Genomic DNA, 16534 nt, shown 5'->3' with positions numbered 1-16534 from the left:
GAGGTAGGAAGATTGTGAGTTTGAGACCACTCTGGGCTACATAGAAAGACCTGTCTCACAAAACATTAATTAATCACAACGTTTTTTAATAGTGATGTTTATTTCTAATTATAAAGACAAATTTGAGTTTCATGACTTTAGTATCAGACATTCCTGTTGGCTGCCAAGCTATGTACTTTGGGGTACCTGTCTCTTCTGAGTTTCCAGTTCTTCACCTTGTAACGAGAAATGAGATCATAACATATAGATTTGAGGATCAGTATTAACCAGTCTGTAGTTAATCCTAATAACACTATTGTAAAGACATAGATGCATATAAGGATAACAGGCCAAGGTTCCCTGGATGCTTTTATACCATTTTGGTTAGCAATTGTCTTGTAATAAAACTCTGTTTTAAAATTTTACGTGAGTGTAGTTTGCATGCATGCATGTTCATATGCATGTGTGTGACTAGGGAGGCCAGAGTCTGACACTGGGTATATTACTTAATTGCTCTCACCTTATTCATAAGGCAGAGTCTCTCAGTGAACCAGGAGCTCACCAATTCACTGGACTAGCCAGTCAGTAATTCCTAAGGATGGTCCTTTCCTTGACTCCCAAGCACCAGGATCACAGGCATTTGCCACTGAGCCCACCGTCATGGTGCTGGGCTCCACACTCAGGTCCTCACACCCGCAGAGCAAGCCCTACTCACTGAGCCATGTCCCCAGCTTGGGATGTCACTCTTCCTACAAGAGCCTTTTCTCACAACCGTAGATAGAAAGTAGACGAACTCTACCCAGTGCAGTGGTGCAGGTCTGGGTTCCCAGCCCTGGGGAAGCCAAGCAGGAAGATTGCAAGTTCAATACCTACCTGAACTATGTGTTTCATGAACAATACAACAATAAACTCAGGATTGATGACCTCTGAACCATGCTGGGTTGCGAGGAAGCCTGGGTGCTATTCCCTGTACTCCCTTGTTGATGTGGTGCCTTCAAGGGGTCCTCTGAGGAACTCAAGGGCCCTGAGGGCTTCTGTCCACGTCTGATCTGACAGGTGTGTTCCTGGGCAGGTAAGGGCATGGAAACTTGGAGGTTGCAGGGTTTACCTACATGCCACGGTAGAACTACTGCTGGATTCCTGCCCTGGTAGCTCTCCCCAGGAACACACTCACCAGCTTTGCTTTCTTTCTTTGCTTTGTTTAGATAATGGAGAATGAATTGTTTTGTATGTTCCACCATGTCCTTCACCTCCCTCACTTCACACATTCTGCTTTAGGCAACCAGAAATCTCCTTTGGTTGGTTTATTTACTTTGTCTGCAAAGACCTGGGCACCATCTACAGAAGGGCAAGATTTCAGGAAGATTCAGGAAAAGAGGAGTTTCTTCCTCCTCTTTTTTTTTTTTTTTTCCTCCCAAATTAAAAAAAGTTAGAAGCTTTTATTTTGGTTTTGACTGTGTGACTGTTAGATGCTGTACTTCATTTGAAAATCTTATTGTGCTGTGTGCAAATCACTGTAAAATTCTTTGTGTGATATATGTATGTAGTATGTGGTGTGCATGCAAATGTGTGTGCCTGTGTGCAGAGGCCAGGGGAGGATGTTTATCCTACACTATCATTTTTCTGCCTCATTTCCCCAACACAGCCTCTCACTGAGCCTGGAGCTCAGTTTTTCAGTTGGACTGGCTGACCAGTGAGCCCTGAGATCCTCCTGCTTCACCCTGACACAGTGCCTGGGAGTGTGCAGGTCTGGGTTCCCAGCCCTGGGGAACAGTAGAGTGTGGCCATGACTGTGGCATTTTATGTGGGCAAGGATTGAACTCAGGTCCTTAGACTTGTGCTGCAAGCACTCTTACCCACAGAGTATTCTCCCCACCCACTCCCCCAGTCCTTCCTTAATGTGAATTCTCTGTCCTAGGCATCCATTGGCAGCTAGTCTGTCGATGACAGCTACTTGGCACTGAACACCACTTATTTATAATCATAGTGTTACTCGTGACTAGGTCCAGTAATGTCTGTCTCTTAACTGAACAACCTGCTCTCTACTTTGTCATTCATAGCTCTCCTCACTTGCCTGATGTGACTTGTTTTCCGTGTGGACTATAGGTTCTTGTCTGTGACTGGCAACACCCAACATTCATATGAACATCACTCCCTCTGGTACTTGAACTCTTACACTGTAATGAGCCCACTGAAAAACTTCTGTGCCTTTAATATTATCTTGTAGCCATTTCTGAAAAGCTCATCACTGTTTCCTTAGGGTCTCCACTTTACATGGAAAAGGGATCATTGACTAATATGTTCATTCTGTGTATAGGGACCTAGTTTCAAGCCTAGGAATTCAGTGAAGCTTCCTGCCTTTGAAATGTGAAAGAGAGAATCTTTTGGATTTTTACGAGTTGACTGTTTTGATTGATAAACATGTAACATCTGAGCATCTACTTAGGCATGTGTCCAAATAAAGACCATGCCAAGTCAGGCGTGGTGGTGCATGCCTTTAATCCCAGCACTTGGGAGGCAGAGGTAGGAGGATCACCTTGAGTTCGAGGCCAGCCTGGGCTAGAGTGAGACCCTATCTTGAAAAAAAAAAAAAAAAGAAAAAAAAAAGAAAAGACCAAGCTGAACACTGCTCTGGAGACAGAGCTTCTTGGAGGTGGCTCTTGGGAGAATGGGAACATCTAGAGTGCTCCTCACTTTGCATTGTCATCCTCCTGATGGCTGCCAATTAGCATTTCACTGGGGAAATACTGTGGGTCCTTAGAACAAAGCCTGCTTTTCATAGAATTATTTGGGTGCCCCTTAGGAAGGGAAAAATAAAAAGCTGCCAAAGCAAACATTTGGTGGATCTCTGGGTTTATAAGCCACAAAATTGGCAATAGCTCAGTTACGGAGTATTATGAAAGAAAGGCTCCTCTGCCCCTGCCTATAGCCAGCAGACACTGTGAAGGGTGAACTTGACAATCAGAGTGAAGTAACCACACTCACTGGTGGGCACTTTTACTTTTATTAGTCTTTACTGTCTTCATTTCAGCCACTGCTCAGTCTCACTCCTGTCCCATCACTGCTTCTTGGTCCTGGGACCTTGATAGGTGCTATTCCCAGAAGCGGTCCTGCCCTTGACGTGGTCCAGGAGAGGGCGTGCAGGCCCCTGGAGATGCCACTCTCCCACACAGCCTGGGTTCTTGCCACTTCCTACTTCTCATCCAGCAGCATTCTGTGCATGGGAGGAGGGGGCTCTGATGGCCAGTTCAGTTTTCCAACCCAGATCGCAAAACTCTGCAGCTTCTTCTAAGAGAGGGTATCTAGGGAGAAAAATAGTGACCAACCTAGAGGTTAGAGGTCTAGGGTGAGAGAACCAGCACGAACATACTAGCTATGAGACCATGGTCGAATCATGTAGCCTCTCTGAGCCACATTTTCCCAGTCAGTAAAGTAAGAATTTCACAACCTTTGTTTGTTTGATAAGTCCATTTTAAGGGGTCAAAAAGAAAGTCAAGGTGCTTTATAAATGCATTGTTTTTAATAGTGAAATAAATTACTGGAAGAATGCAATGTCCCTGAGAGAAATCATACCTAATTTCTTTTTCACATTATTAAGTCAACTGTTGTTTATTTGTTCTGTTAAGTTCTACTCCTCACCCTCTTTGCTGTTCTGTGATTTTTTTTTTTCTCATTCTAAATGAAAATAGATTTAAAATGCTCTTAAGCCTCTCACAAACACCGATTAAGCAGGCCATGGCTATGTGTGGGCACTGGTAGATTGTTTGGAATAGCTCGGCAGCTTTGGGTTTTCCTTGCTGACATCTGATAGTAGTCATGCTCCCACTAGAAACTGGTTAGTGAGAGCAAGTGCCCACTAGCCCTGGAATTTCTGGAACCGGAAAGGTCTAAAAGCTTCATTAGATTCAGATTGAACGAGTTACTCCAGAGGGATGACTGTAGGGCATCTCCTGCCCTTCCTGTTCTTTTTAGAACTAAACTGCTGCTCCCCAAGAGGTGGAGTCTGCGGCTCTTACCTTTACACTGGGCAGATTTGTGACTCACTGATAATAGAATCCAGCATGAGTATCACTTAAGTCCTGGAACAAGCCTTTTTTTCCCACTGTTATGAGATGAATTACTTGTTCCTGGAGTCCAAGAGAGAAGTGTGTCTCCTCCTGGCCCCACCCATGCCGAGAGAGTGACCCAGTAATCAGTCAGTGCCAGGTGCGTGCGCACGTGATCTGAAGATAAAGCCATGAAGCCAGCCCAGACTCATTTTTTTGTTGTTGTTGTTTATTTTTCCATTTTTCGAGGTATGGTCTTGCTCTAGCCCAGGCTAACCTGGAATCCACTGTGTAGTCTCAGGGTGGCCTCAAACTCATGGCAGTCTGCCTACCTCTGCCTCCCAAGTGCTGGGATTAAAGACGTGTGCCACCACGCCCAGGTTTTTATCCTGTTGTTATGGACGCTGTGGACCAGAGGCCAGTCTTGGTGATCTTCCTAAATTCCTGACCCACAGAATCCGAGGCTGACGTAGTTGTTGTTCTATGCCACTTCACTGTGGAGGACTCATTCTGCAGATGCAGTCATGACCACAGATGGACTGAAAGGGGGAAAGTGCGATCAAAGTGTAAGGTCCTCAGTGACCTGGGGATGGTGAGTGAGCAAGCAGCAGGTTGAAGGTAATGATTGCCACTGTGTGTGTGGTACACCTTATGAAGGTGCAGAATCAGGAGCTGGACATTGTGTGCACGTCTGTACCAGCAGACCTGAGGCTGCGGCAGGAGGATCTTGAATTTGAGGCCGACCTGAGATAGTAGAGAGCCTGTCTCAAAAAATTAACTGATAAATAAATAAATAAAACAAAATATAGCAGTGTCACATGTGGTAAGAATAGTTTTATTTCAAAGAACTGTGGCTTCAGCTATATGTATATTACATGAGATAATCCTAAAATAAATTTTTATGTGAGACCCAGTATGAAAATTTGGGAACTGCTCAGCTTCAGAACAGTAAACTAGAGTTTAAAAGGCATGTGTAGGGCCAGTGCTGCTCATTGTGTTCAGTGAAAGAGAGAGTTCAGCTGCCAGGGTGTTGATGTAACAGTAAGAACAGGCTATGGCCACAGAGTTCTAAGCAATTGTGCTTTGTTAGAACAAGGACTGTGTGTTCATGAGGTTGACTAATAACTGTGCCAACTCTCGGACATTTGTCTGTATATGGGAATGTACGTGGGACAGATTTCCCTTTTACCTACACCAGAGATGCTAATGGCAGTCATTCAGTTATAAGGGAAGTCATTAAGGCAGCCCTTTGAAAATGTAAGGGTTATCTAGACCAAAGGGGAAACAGGTTTAAAAGTAAATCCATTTCCTCAAAATGCAAGTGTCACATTTCTTTTTAAGATTTTTGAAATGTAAAAGTTTTCAATAGCTTCCTAGGAAATAAAACAATGGATATTGAATTATTGAGAGTTTCTAAACACAAAGAGGTGATAAATAAGTCAATCCATTGACGTTTGAAGTCATCCTAATTTGTAGAGAAAGCTTTTTGACAAGTGGCCAGAGGCATTTTGCTCTCCTCAGTGCTGGGTCTGGATACATGGCAGCTCACTGTCAGGACAGAATTGCTGCCTGGCATTCAGGCTTGCCTCAGTTTTCCAGAAGTTATTTCAGTTTCCAGTACCTTTCTTGACAGTTTTATGGCCTTGTACACATTCATTTGTTGTCCAAGGAGAGGATGCTTCTAAACCTCATTCTGTTCATATGGTAGGGGCATATAATTTGTCTCTGTATCTACAGATGCTATTTCATTCTACTTTTCAGCTTAGAGGGCAAGCATAATAGAATGATAATTATCTACCGGTTTGTTTCCTGGAAACATGCTTAAGTCAATACACTAAGACTGTCCTCAGCAGATTTGTGAAGTAGGGGAATTTATTTATTTATTTATTTTTATAGTTGTAGTCAGTGAATACAGTCAAGTTGGTACCATTGTAAGCCTCCTCCCTCCCCTCCCCCCTCCACAAGGACCCTCCTTGTTGGGGTATATGGGCCATGCATTGTTGGGTTATTGGCCTTTAGTTTTGGGTAGGAGGAAATGTCTCTGCATGTCATGACCCAATGTGTGGCTGTGTCATTCTTTCTGCCCCCTCTTCCACAAGTTTCCCTGAGCCATGTTGGGTTCATATTAGCTCTGCTTTCTTGGATATCCATTTATGTATTTCCACTCCCCTTAAACTATAAAAATAAGCATACTTAAAAGAATGCAGTTCTTTTAAGTATGCTTATTTTTGTTCTACCTGAAAGAACATATTCAATGGGGAAGCGTGAAGTGTGTACATGTCTGATGAAGAAAGACTCTTTCCTCCTTTCCTGCCTGTAGAAGTGCTATCATGCGCTCCCTCGTCCGCACCATGGACACAGTTGTATTTTCTGTGGTGTTTTCACTGTGCATGCTGTAACCACACATCTCCAAAAGCCCCAGCTTTAGTGGCTTTCCACGTTCTGTTTTGGACTCTTGAACTTGTTTTCTCATTCATTAACTTTACCTGTAGTACGGTCTTTCACATTACATGAGAATATGTCTGTCAGTCTTATTTGCAAGTCTTGGCTCCCACACCTGTGCTTTGGTTAAGCGGCTGAGCTACATTCACTGTGCTTTGTTCATGCTGCCTGTCACCTTGCTTTCTGTTAAGTTTGTAGTTGGCTAGCCACATGTGAAAGGGCTCACTTGTTCCTTGTCATTATTCTCTTGAAGATTTTGGAACCAAAAATATTCATTTGCTTTTTTCCAATTCTTTTGCTAATGAAATGGACATTTTTCTGTTTTTTTTAGCCGTATTTCCTTTTCTGTGATTTGTCTGTGTCCCCTAAATATTTTCCAGATGTTGTGATTGGCCAATGCTAATAAGTTGCTGATAATAAATACCAGGGGTTCTTGTTAGATTATGTGTACTAAGAGGTCTTAAGTACATAGCACACTTTTAGTTTCTGTAAATAGTAACTTGTGGAGAGTTTCTCCTTTGCTAATGTTAATGGATAAAGATAAGTTCCATGAATAAAAACAGTAAATCATCTATATCAAAAAGGAAATGATAAAATGATTTGTTTGGGGTAAAGATTAAAGACTTAGGTGACTTTTAAACTTCTTATGGTGGTTTAATGAGTTTTTTTCATTTTAAACATGTTTATTAATTGAGAGAGACAAAGAGAGAGAGAGAGACAGAGAGCGAGCGAGCGTGAGAGCGAGCATGGGCACGCCAGGACCTCCTGCCACTGCAAAGAATTCTACATGCATGCACTACTTTATGCATCTGGCTTTACTTGGGTACTGGGGACTTGAACCCATGCTGTCAGGCTTTGCAAGCAAGTGCCTTAAACTGCTAAGCTGTCTCTCTAGCTCTGGACTTATATATATCTTAAATAAATTTTGTTCTAACATGGTCTATCAGTTGTCTTCTCATTGCTGAGACAAAATACTCAACCAGGCACTAGAGAGATGGCTAAGCAAATAAAAGTGCTTGCTTGCTTGCTTGCTAAGCCAGAAAGTCTAGTGACCCAGGTTCAGTTTTGCAGTACCCACGTAAAGCCAGGTGCACAAAGTGCTGCATGTGTCTGAAGTTTGTTTGCAGTGCCAGGAGGCCTTGGTGCACCCATACTCACTCACTCTCTTCTCTTTCTCTCTCTCTCCAATAAAATACAATACCCAACCAGAATCAGCTATGGAAGGAAGGGGTTTATTTTTAGCTTACAGTTTTAAGGGAAAGTCTGTCATGGCAGGAAAAGCATGGTAGGAGGAAACTTCTGGTATCACACTGTGACATCAGCAAGAAGGAACAGACACACACACACACACACACACCAAGTGCAGACGAACTGTACCAACTTAAGGCCCATCTCCAGCAATACACCTCTGCCAATAATGCTCCACCTCCTAAAGCCTATACAGATTTTCCAAACAGTGCCACAAACTGAGTCTATGGGGACATTCCACATCCAAACAAGCACACATGGTTTTACTTTACCTTAATAGGATACTTGCACAGATATATTGAAAATTCCCACATACTTTACACCTAGTTCTGCCTATTATCTTGAGATTGGTGTGACATTGTGTTTGATTTCTTGCTGCTATGACAGAATAATTGACACAGCAACTTAAAGGAGATAGGGAGGGCGAGACAAGGCAAAGCTTCTAGGACATGTCCTTAGGGGGCCACTTCCTCCAGGTAGGCCCCACCTCCTAAAGCTTACAGAAACTCCAAAAGTAGTACTACTGTCAGGTGAACCATACCCTCTGGGGGATCATATCCAGTCCATGACAGGTACATTTGTCACAGTTGGTAAACTGATAATGGCTCATCATTATTAACTAAAGCCCATGCCTTAATCAGATTTCCCCAGTTTTTATCTAACTTCTTTTTTCTGATCCAAGATTCTATCTAAGATACTCTATGCCATGCTCTATTATTATTATTATTATTGTTATTTTAGACTTCTGGCTTAGTCAGTATGGGCTGCCACAACATGCCATGGATTCTGTGTATTGAAAGTACAAGTTTGCTTTTCATTGTTTTGGAGTGAAAAGTCCAAGATCAAGGTGCCAGAATGGTTGGTTCCTACTGTGGCCTGTGTTGCTGGCTGCATTCTTCTTGTGTCCTAATGTAGCAAAGGAAGAGGGGGAGGGGGAGAAGGACAGATAAGGAGGGAGAGAGAATAAGAAAAGGAAGTGAAGTCAAAGGGGTCAAACAGGTGGACAAGGAAGCATGTGCAAACTCTGGTGTCACTTCTTTGAAGGGCACTTTTCCTGCTGGGAAATCTCCACCCTCCCAGAACTCAGTTAAACCTAATTAACTCTCAAAACACTTTCCCATTGGACACTAGGATTTCAGTATATTACTTGGCAAAGACACAGTCCACAGCAACTTCTCTTGACTGAGTTAGTGGGTTTTATTTATGTTTTTAATGGAGAGTTATGAAACATCATTTTTGAATATTTCTGTATAAACATTTACTCTCATTTGCTTTGTGTGATTTAGAAGCAATGTTCAATTAGCCACATAGCATGCTTTCTAAGCAAGTTTTAATTTTAGGAACATGAATCCATATCACATTCTGTAATTGGATAAGCCTGGTGCAGTTCCTTTTAAAAATCCATGTACTATAAACAGAAATAGAAATACACATGAGAAATTTCCATACCAACCATGGCACTTGAGCTGTGGAAGATGTTTATGTATACAGTGGGTTAGACCCTGTTTTAGGGGCTGCTTTACCCGTACAGCCAGCTAGGATAACAGAGTCAGCAGTAGGTAAAATTAAGGAAGAAGCAATTTCTCTAGTTGAGCACAACGTTGCCTGAAATGAGGTTCACTCCTCAGATTGGAACTAATTGACCATCATGCTGTGATATAATCATTGGTGTGTAGATGATAACACCTACATAATCTGTACTTAACTAACCAGGCTTGCTAATGATCAATTCTGGTGACTTGGCAGCAGGTGCAAGCTTCCAGTGTACTGTGTTGGATGTCATAGATAATGGCGAATAGAGGTTATTTTTGAGAAATAATTTTTTTTGAAAACTGAAAACGTCATAGGTCCTGGATTATCATGTAAAATCAGTAAATGACCCAATTAAACTGAAGAGCCCCAAATAGTGTTTCACAGAAAATATTTTTTAATCTATAAATTTAAATTTATAAATGTAGCAATTATTTTGACTTGATTTTTTTTTTACTATTTTTTTCAGTAAGAAAATAAAGAGTATGAAGCCATTTAGTTTATTTGAACTACTTAGAATATATTGTCCTATTGGGAATTTTGTTGCCCAGAGACACTACTGGGCATAAATATTACATAATTAATCATTCTCAATGAGATGATAAATCATAGGTCTATATATTTGATGTTTTTACTTAATTCTTCCTATTTCAGTATTAGAAGAAAAATTTTAAAACAGAGTTCTTCATATTGACTAATTTCCCTCTCTGCAGTGTTTAGTGAATTTTAGTTAAAAGTCATGGGTATTAAATAGACATGAGGACTGTGCCATTTATATTTAGATTTGGTTCAGATTATGCAAAATGAAGACAGTGGGTGCCATGAGCTTAAACCATTAGTACATCAATTATTCTGTGATAGCCAGCTGAGTACAGGCTGCAGACTGCATAAACACTCCTTCCATTTAAAGTTAGATTCTCATTAGCGTATATGAGAGATGAAATAATTTGATTCTAATTTATCTCTTTTTAAATGGACATTGCTCCCTTCTGAATTCAAGAGGAGAGCATTTTAATATTGTAGTCATTTATAAACACACAGGTCAAATAAGTAACAAGGTTTATTTCTCACAATTGTAATTTATATGGTGGCACTTATTTGATTGTAAGACACACACATCATTTTAGTACATACTCGGCCACATACATGATGAAATAACATCAAAACCAGCAGGAAAAATAAGAGTTGTTTAGCTAATGATGCTTGAAGAAAATGCTAGAGCTTTATTACATGAATTTCTTATGTGTAGAAGATCTAATATGCAAAATATGAACCATCTTTTCTCTCTCTTCCCTCCCCCTCTTTCTCTATTGCTCTATCTCTTTATTTTCACCCCTCTCTTTTGCAGTTGGAGGTGAAACCCCAGGCTTCATACATGCTATTCAAGTATTCTATCACTAAGCTACATAATTAACATTCAGTTTTTTTCTTCAAAATAAATACAAGACATATTAAAAGACCTTAAAGAGAAACATACTAAAATATTAATAGTGACTACCTCATATTACAGAATTATTTATACATTTTATTGTATTTTTTAAACTTTCCCCCCAAATTCTCAGTAATTAGAATATATTACTTATGGTAGCAAAGCCAAGTTATTAAAATATAACTGTCTACATAGATAGTGTACATGTTAACAGATCCTGCTTATTTATCTTGTTCCTTACTTACCCAAGTGCCTAAAGCAATGTTAGGCACATTATAATTTCTCGGTAAATACTAGCTGAATAAAGCCAGAGTCTGGAGTGGCCTGCCTAGTAGAAGATAAAATGAAACCATGTTTGCCACCTAAGCCCAGAGACCTCTAGTGGGTTGTAAGGAAATGTATCAGATCCCAACTCAGTGCAGAGCTAAGGGCCCTGTGTGGGCTGTGGGTGGGAAATGGTGAATCAGTAGAGTGAAAGGAGTGGTTGTGCATTCAGATTTGTTTTAATGGCATCACTTTCTTTTATAGATGTAGGCAAATATGAAGACTAGATCCTTTAAAAATAAAACCTCATAGATTTCATGATTCAAGTAGTGTGTGTGTGTGTGTGTGTGTGTGTGTGTGTGTGTGTGTGTTAGAGACAGAGACTTCTAAATAAGTTTTTGTAATTTGTTATAATTGTCTTATCAACTACCACTTTGAATTTTTATTTGATGAAATGTTATCCATGAATATTCAATTGCAGTGTTATTTTCTTGGGCATTTATTCTGTAACTTTTTTCTTTTTTTAAAAAATATTTTTTTTACTTATTTGTAAGTTGGGGAGGGGGAGGATGAGCATGCCAGAGCGCCCAGCCACTGAAAACGAACTCCAGATGCATGTACCACTGTGTATCTGGTTTTACATGGATACTGGGGAATCGAACCCAGGTTGTTAGGTGTTTCAGGCAAACATCTGAACTGCTGAGCCATCTCTCCACCCTCCTGTAACTTTTGAGGGAGCATTGCTCACTGTGACTGACATGTAGATTTTGATGAGCAGTTGCTCTTAGGTTGAGGCTGGTGTAAATTCACTGTGATCTTTAGCAAGTAACTTGAACCCTGGACAGAGCACTGTTTCCTCTTGTTTGTTTTAAGCAGCTTGTGGATTGTGATGCACAGTGGGTAAAAATACTTCAGGACTTGCTAATGAAAGACAGTGTGTCCAAAATCTGCTCTTCTAGCACATATTTTTATAGATGTTGAAAATGTTGTCAAACAGTATTTTAAAAACTGTCAGGTGTATGTGTTTTTCAAATGAGTTTTAAATAATTCAGTATTGTGCAGGCAGCAGACATGACTTTATAAACTTGCAGTGCTCTTTAGATTGAATATACAAGATGCCATAAATTAAAAATGAATACTCTCTGATCCATCTTTTTTACTAATAATCAATGTAGTGATGATAGAGATATTCTGTTTCCAAGGTTGTTCTGGCATTTTCCAACAGAGAATTGCCTTAATGTTACTTCAACCAGAACTAGATATATATACGGATGGGGAAATACTTTTGACAGCAGCTTGTGGTGGCCCCATCCTCCTTTCCCCATCTGTCTGTTGCTGATTCAGAAATGAGGGCAAGGTAGACATGGAAGGTAACTCACTTTGAGTACATGATAGATTTCTTGGTGTTTGTAGGCACTCACATAGTTGGTAAGAACTTTGAAGAACACATTATTAAAAGTCACTCCTATATTCAGGAATCTAACAGCAAGTGAAAAAGTAAGAACTGTAGATTATTATAAGTTTTAGCCACATTTCTTGTTGACATTAGTCAGGATTCTCATCTTTCTCTTGTTCTTCCTGTTCTGTGCCTTTTTTCAAGGTAGACAGAGAAAAACTTGTTTCTTGTGTGTGTGAAAAAAGCCTAAATGGAATGCATAATGCAGAGTGCATTTCTTTCTCTGACAATGGTCAGCAAAAGAGCTATGGCTGTTCTGAAGGAAAAGAATACCTTTTTATCATTATTATTGTGGCTATTATTTGGAGTTTTCCTGTGACATAAGTCTTACATAGAGTGTCATGGTAGCAGTCATAGTGTGGAGTTAACATCTCTAACCTGTACATCTCTGAGTTAGGATTAAATGACTTTCTTAATAGGATGTCAGGTGTATTTTTAGGGAGTAAGAAGTAAGTGAAATCAGCCACAGTGAGGGTTACACTTGGAAACTGTAAATAAGTTAAAAATGTTTGTCTTGAAAGATTGTCTAAAACTTTTTGCATTGAAGCAGCAATATTAAAGATTTAACACTAAGAAAACTGCAAAAGTTTGTTAAAATTTATAAATCCCTTTGTCTGAGAACAATACATATGATTCATGTGAAGTAGCTTGTACACACTAATGATATCAGTGTAACACAAGTTGTGAAGGTGTCCTGAGCACTGGTGATGTAAGTGTAACACACACTGTGATGGTGTCCTGAGCTCTGGTAATGTGAGTGTAACACACATTGTTATGGTGTGCTGAGCTCTGATATGAGTGTAACACACATTATGATGGTGTCCTGAGCTCTGATGATGTGAGCGTAACACACACTGATGGTGTTCTGTGCTCTGGTGATGTGAGTGTAACACACACTGTGATGGTGTCTTGAGCTCTGATGATGTGAGCGTAACACACACTGTGATGGTGTCCTGAGCTCTGGTGATGTGAGCATAACACACACTGTGATGGTGTCCTGAGCTCTGATGATGTGAGCGTAACACACACCGTGATGGTGTCCTGAGCTCTGATGATGTGAGCGTAACACACACTGTGATGGTGTCCTGAGCTCTGGTGATGTGAGCGTAACACACACTGATGGTGTCCTGAGCTCTGATGATGTGAGCGTAACACACACTGTGATGGTGTCCTGAGCTCTGGTGATGTGAGCGTAACACACACTGTGATGGTGTCCTGAGCTCTGGTGATGTGAGCGTAACACACACTGTGATGGTGTCCTGAGCTCTGGTGATGTGAGCGTAACACACACTGTGATGGTGTCCTGAGCTCTGATGATGTGAGTGTAACACACACTGATGGTGTCCTGAGCTCTGATGATGTGAGTGTAATACACACTGTGATGGTGCACATGCTTCAGAACTCACTCCTTATCCAGTCTAAGAGGACTCCACAGGGTTGTGCCAGCCTATTTGATAGTCAAGGGCTGTGTCATCAATGAGAAAGTGTCCTTACATGTTCTCCATCATTGTGAGGACTTCATGGAGTTTTTCTGTTTTAATGATGGTCCCAGCCCCCTTTGGATCCATATTTCATGGATGTTTGCATGTAAATTTCAATTGGGATTTCATAAAGTTTGGCTAAGAGTTAACAGTTAATATGATTAAATATGGAAATGGCAGTGGAAGTTCTTAGAGTCAGAAAAGGAGATGAAAATCCACCTGATAAACCACATTTGTTAATAGAGGTGAAGAAGGCATGCACTGTTTTTTTTAGAAACATTTTATTGAAGAATGTAAATTAGCAATAACAATAGAGTATTTGAGGGGAGTGTTTCTTAGATCAAAACATATCCACCGTTGTATTGTGTGACTTGTGTTACATGAACAATTTTGTGGCTTTTTGTCATAATGATGGCCATTCTCATGTTCCTCAGTACACATTATAAGCCCTGTTATATTTCCCTGGGTACCTAGAAACAGAGTAGAAGTTGCCCATCCAGTAGGAAGCACCCAGAATGGGTTCACTACCTGGAATCTCTCCTTTCAGGCCATTTGTGTCCAGTGAATTTGTCAATCTTTTGAACTAAGTTCATGCATTTCCTTAGATGCATTTGCAGAGCAGTGCTCCTTCTTGTGTAACATTGTAGTATGTGAAGCTAGGCTTTTGTACCAAGATGAGAAACAGCTGCCATGTCTGTGAGGTAATTTATGGGGTAAAGACTCTTGCTCACTCTCAAAATATTTTTCTTATTGGCATAAGCCACCTGATGTCTACCATTGAAGTTGAAAGTTAGTTAAGAGTAACAATCTTCAACACATTCGAATCACCAATATAGTAAGCTAAACAATGTCAGGGTTCTACCCCAGGGATATTTTTATAATTTCTAGAAGTCACTCTTTTAAAAAATAATTTATTTTTATTTATTTAGTTGAGAGAGAGAATGAATTGCCATGCCAGAGCCTCTAGCTACTGCAAGCAAACTACAAATGCATGCACCACCTTGTGCATCTGGCTTACATGGACCCTGGGGAATTGAACCTGGGTCCTTTGGCTTTGCAGGAAAGCACCTTAACTGATAAGCCAATTCCCCAGTCACTCTTAAAACCTTTTAAAACATATTTTTATTTATTTATTTTTGTGAGGAGAGAAAGTGGGGGAAGCATACGGGCACACCAGAGCCTCTTGTCTCTGCACTCAGACTCCAGATGCATGTGCCGCTTTGTGCCTCTGGCTTTATGTGGGTACTGGGGAATTGAACCCAGGCCAGCAAGCTCTGCCAGCAAGTTCTTTAACCATTGAGCCATCTCTCCAGCCTACTTTTAAAACCAACTGGTCCTGATGCAGACCAGGGAGGGCAATGCCTTCATGCATATGTTGTGTCTAAAGAGAATGTAGAAGTTGTCTCCACAGTTCACGGTTGAGTTCTGCGGCCCTGTCTTTGTATTGAATTCCCATTACTGGAAACCAACAAGTCTGTCTCTTCTCATATCCTTTGAGGCTCCCATGATGAAAGGGCCATGCATTGCTAGTGGTGGCTCTGCTTCTTGCTTCCAGAAAGTCCTCCAAAAGGCCATGTTCATGAGAACCTTGTTTGCTTCATAACAGTAGCACATGTTAAAACCAGGCTATAAACAACCCAACTTCTCTTTCATTTTATATTTACTTTGTGGAGGTGATGTGCAAATAAGCACTCATGTGGTATCCAGAAGTATTTCTGTCTGTAGTAATAACAGATGGCAGTGTGTTTTCACGTGCCAAGTTGCGTTTATTCCGCCACAGTCGATATGGAAGTGATTGCGGCCTCTTTCAAACATTCTAATTTCCCATGTGCATTTCAGTAGTGGGGGAACTTTTCTTCAATATGTTGCAGATTTACTTGGAATCCTTGGAATTTGTGTAGTCACATGAGGACTGCTTTGAAAAGAAATAGTTTCAAAGTCTCATGATTAAAGATTATCAATTGAAAAAAAACATTTAATAAACATAATCTTTGTGTCAAGTGAATGGTTTTCTACTTGGATGGGTGGGTTGGTCCCCAGGAGGGTTTTGGAAAGTTACAGGGTGTTTTTTCTTTGTCATCATGATTAGCTGGTCACTACTGGCCTTTGATGTTCAGAGGCCAAAGGTACTGGCTGTGCTGCAGCTTGCGGCTTGCAAAACAGTAACGTGCAAGCCTGGTCCTTGCCATGCGCATTCCCGAATGTGAGCTCACACGTGCACTGTTTGCTGAAGGATTCATGGAGGTAAAAAACCTGCTTATGATTATTTCAGCCTATAACCTAGTTGTGCTTTCCATATAAATATACAGGGTTTTTTGGGCATAGATTTAATATATAATGACGTTTCCAGGAAAATTGTAAATTGAATTGTAAATGCAAATTGAGTAAAAATTGTACTTTGCTTTACTTGGAATCAAGAGTTAATTTACTCTCGTCTAAAATGACGTCATCATTGGAACCTGGCATGGCATGTGGTGTTTGTCTCTCAGAAAGCCCAGCTGTGGCATCCTGCATTCACTGTTCCCACTTTCATGCCGATTGCAGACATAGGGGAAGGCAAAGGTCTGTTTCATGCATCGCCTGCTAGCTTTGTGCTGGAACATTTATAATTCACATTTCTTATTATGTTACCTTTTGTTTTTTTCTTATTTTTTCCTTA

The 16534-nt window shown here is 40.6% G+C and overlaps 1 protein-coding gene across 2 annotated transcripts in view; it reads left to right on the top strand.

Annotated features, from left to right (window-relative positions):
- Positions 1-16534, top strand: part of Rhbdd1 (rhomboid domain containing 1) — a 137544-nt gene that overhangs the window by 31906 nt on the left and 89104 nt on the right. The gene's annotated exons all lie outside the window — the stretch shown is intronic.

Source organism: Jaculus jaculus, chromosome 4, assembly GCF_020740685.1.
Source record: "Jaculus jaculus isolate mJacJac1 chromosome 4, mJacJac1.mat.Y.cur, whole genome shotgun sequence".
In the NCBI taxonomy this organism is placed as follows: domain Eukaryota; kingdom Metazoa; phylum Chordata; class Mammalia; order Rodentia; family Dipodidae; genus Jaculus; species Jaculus jaculus.
This window is presented reverse-complemented; position numbering and strand designations above follow the sequence as displayed.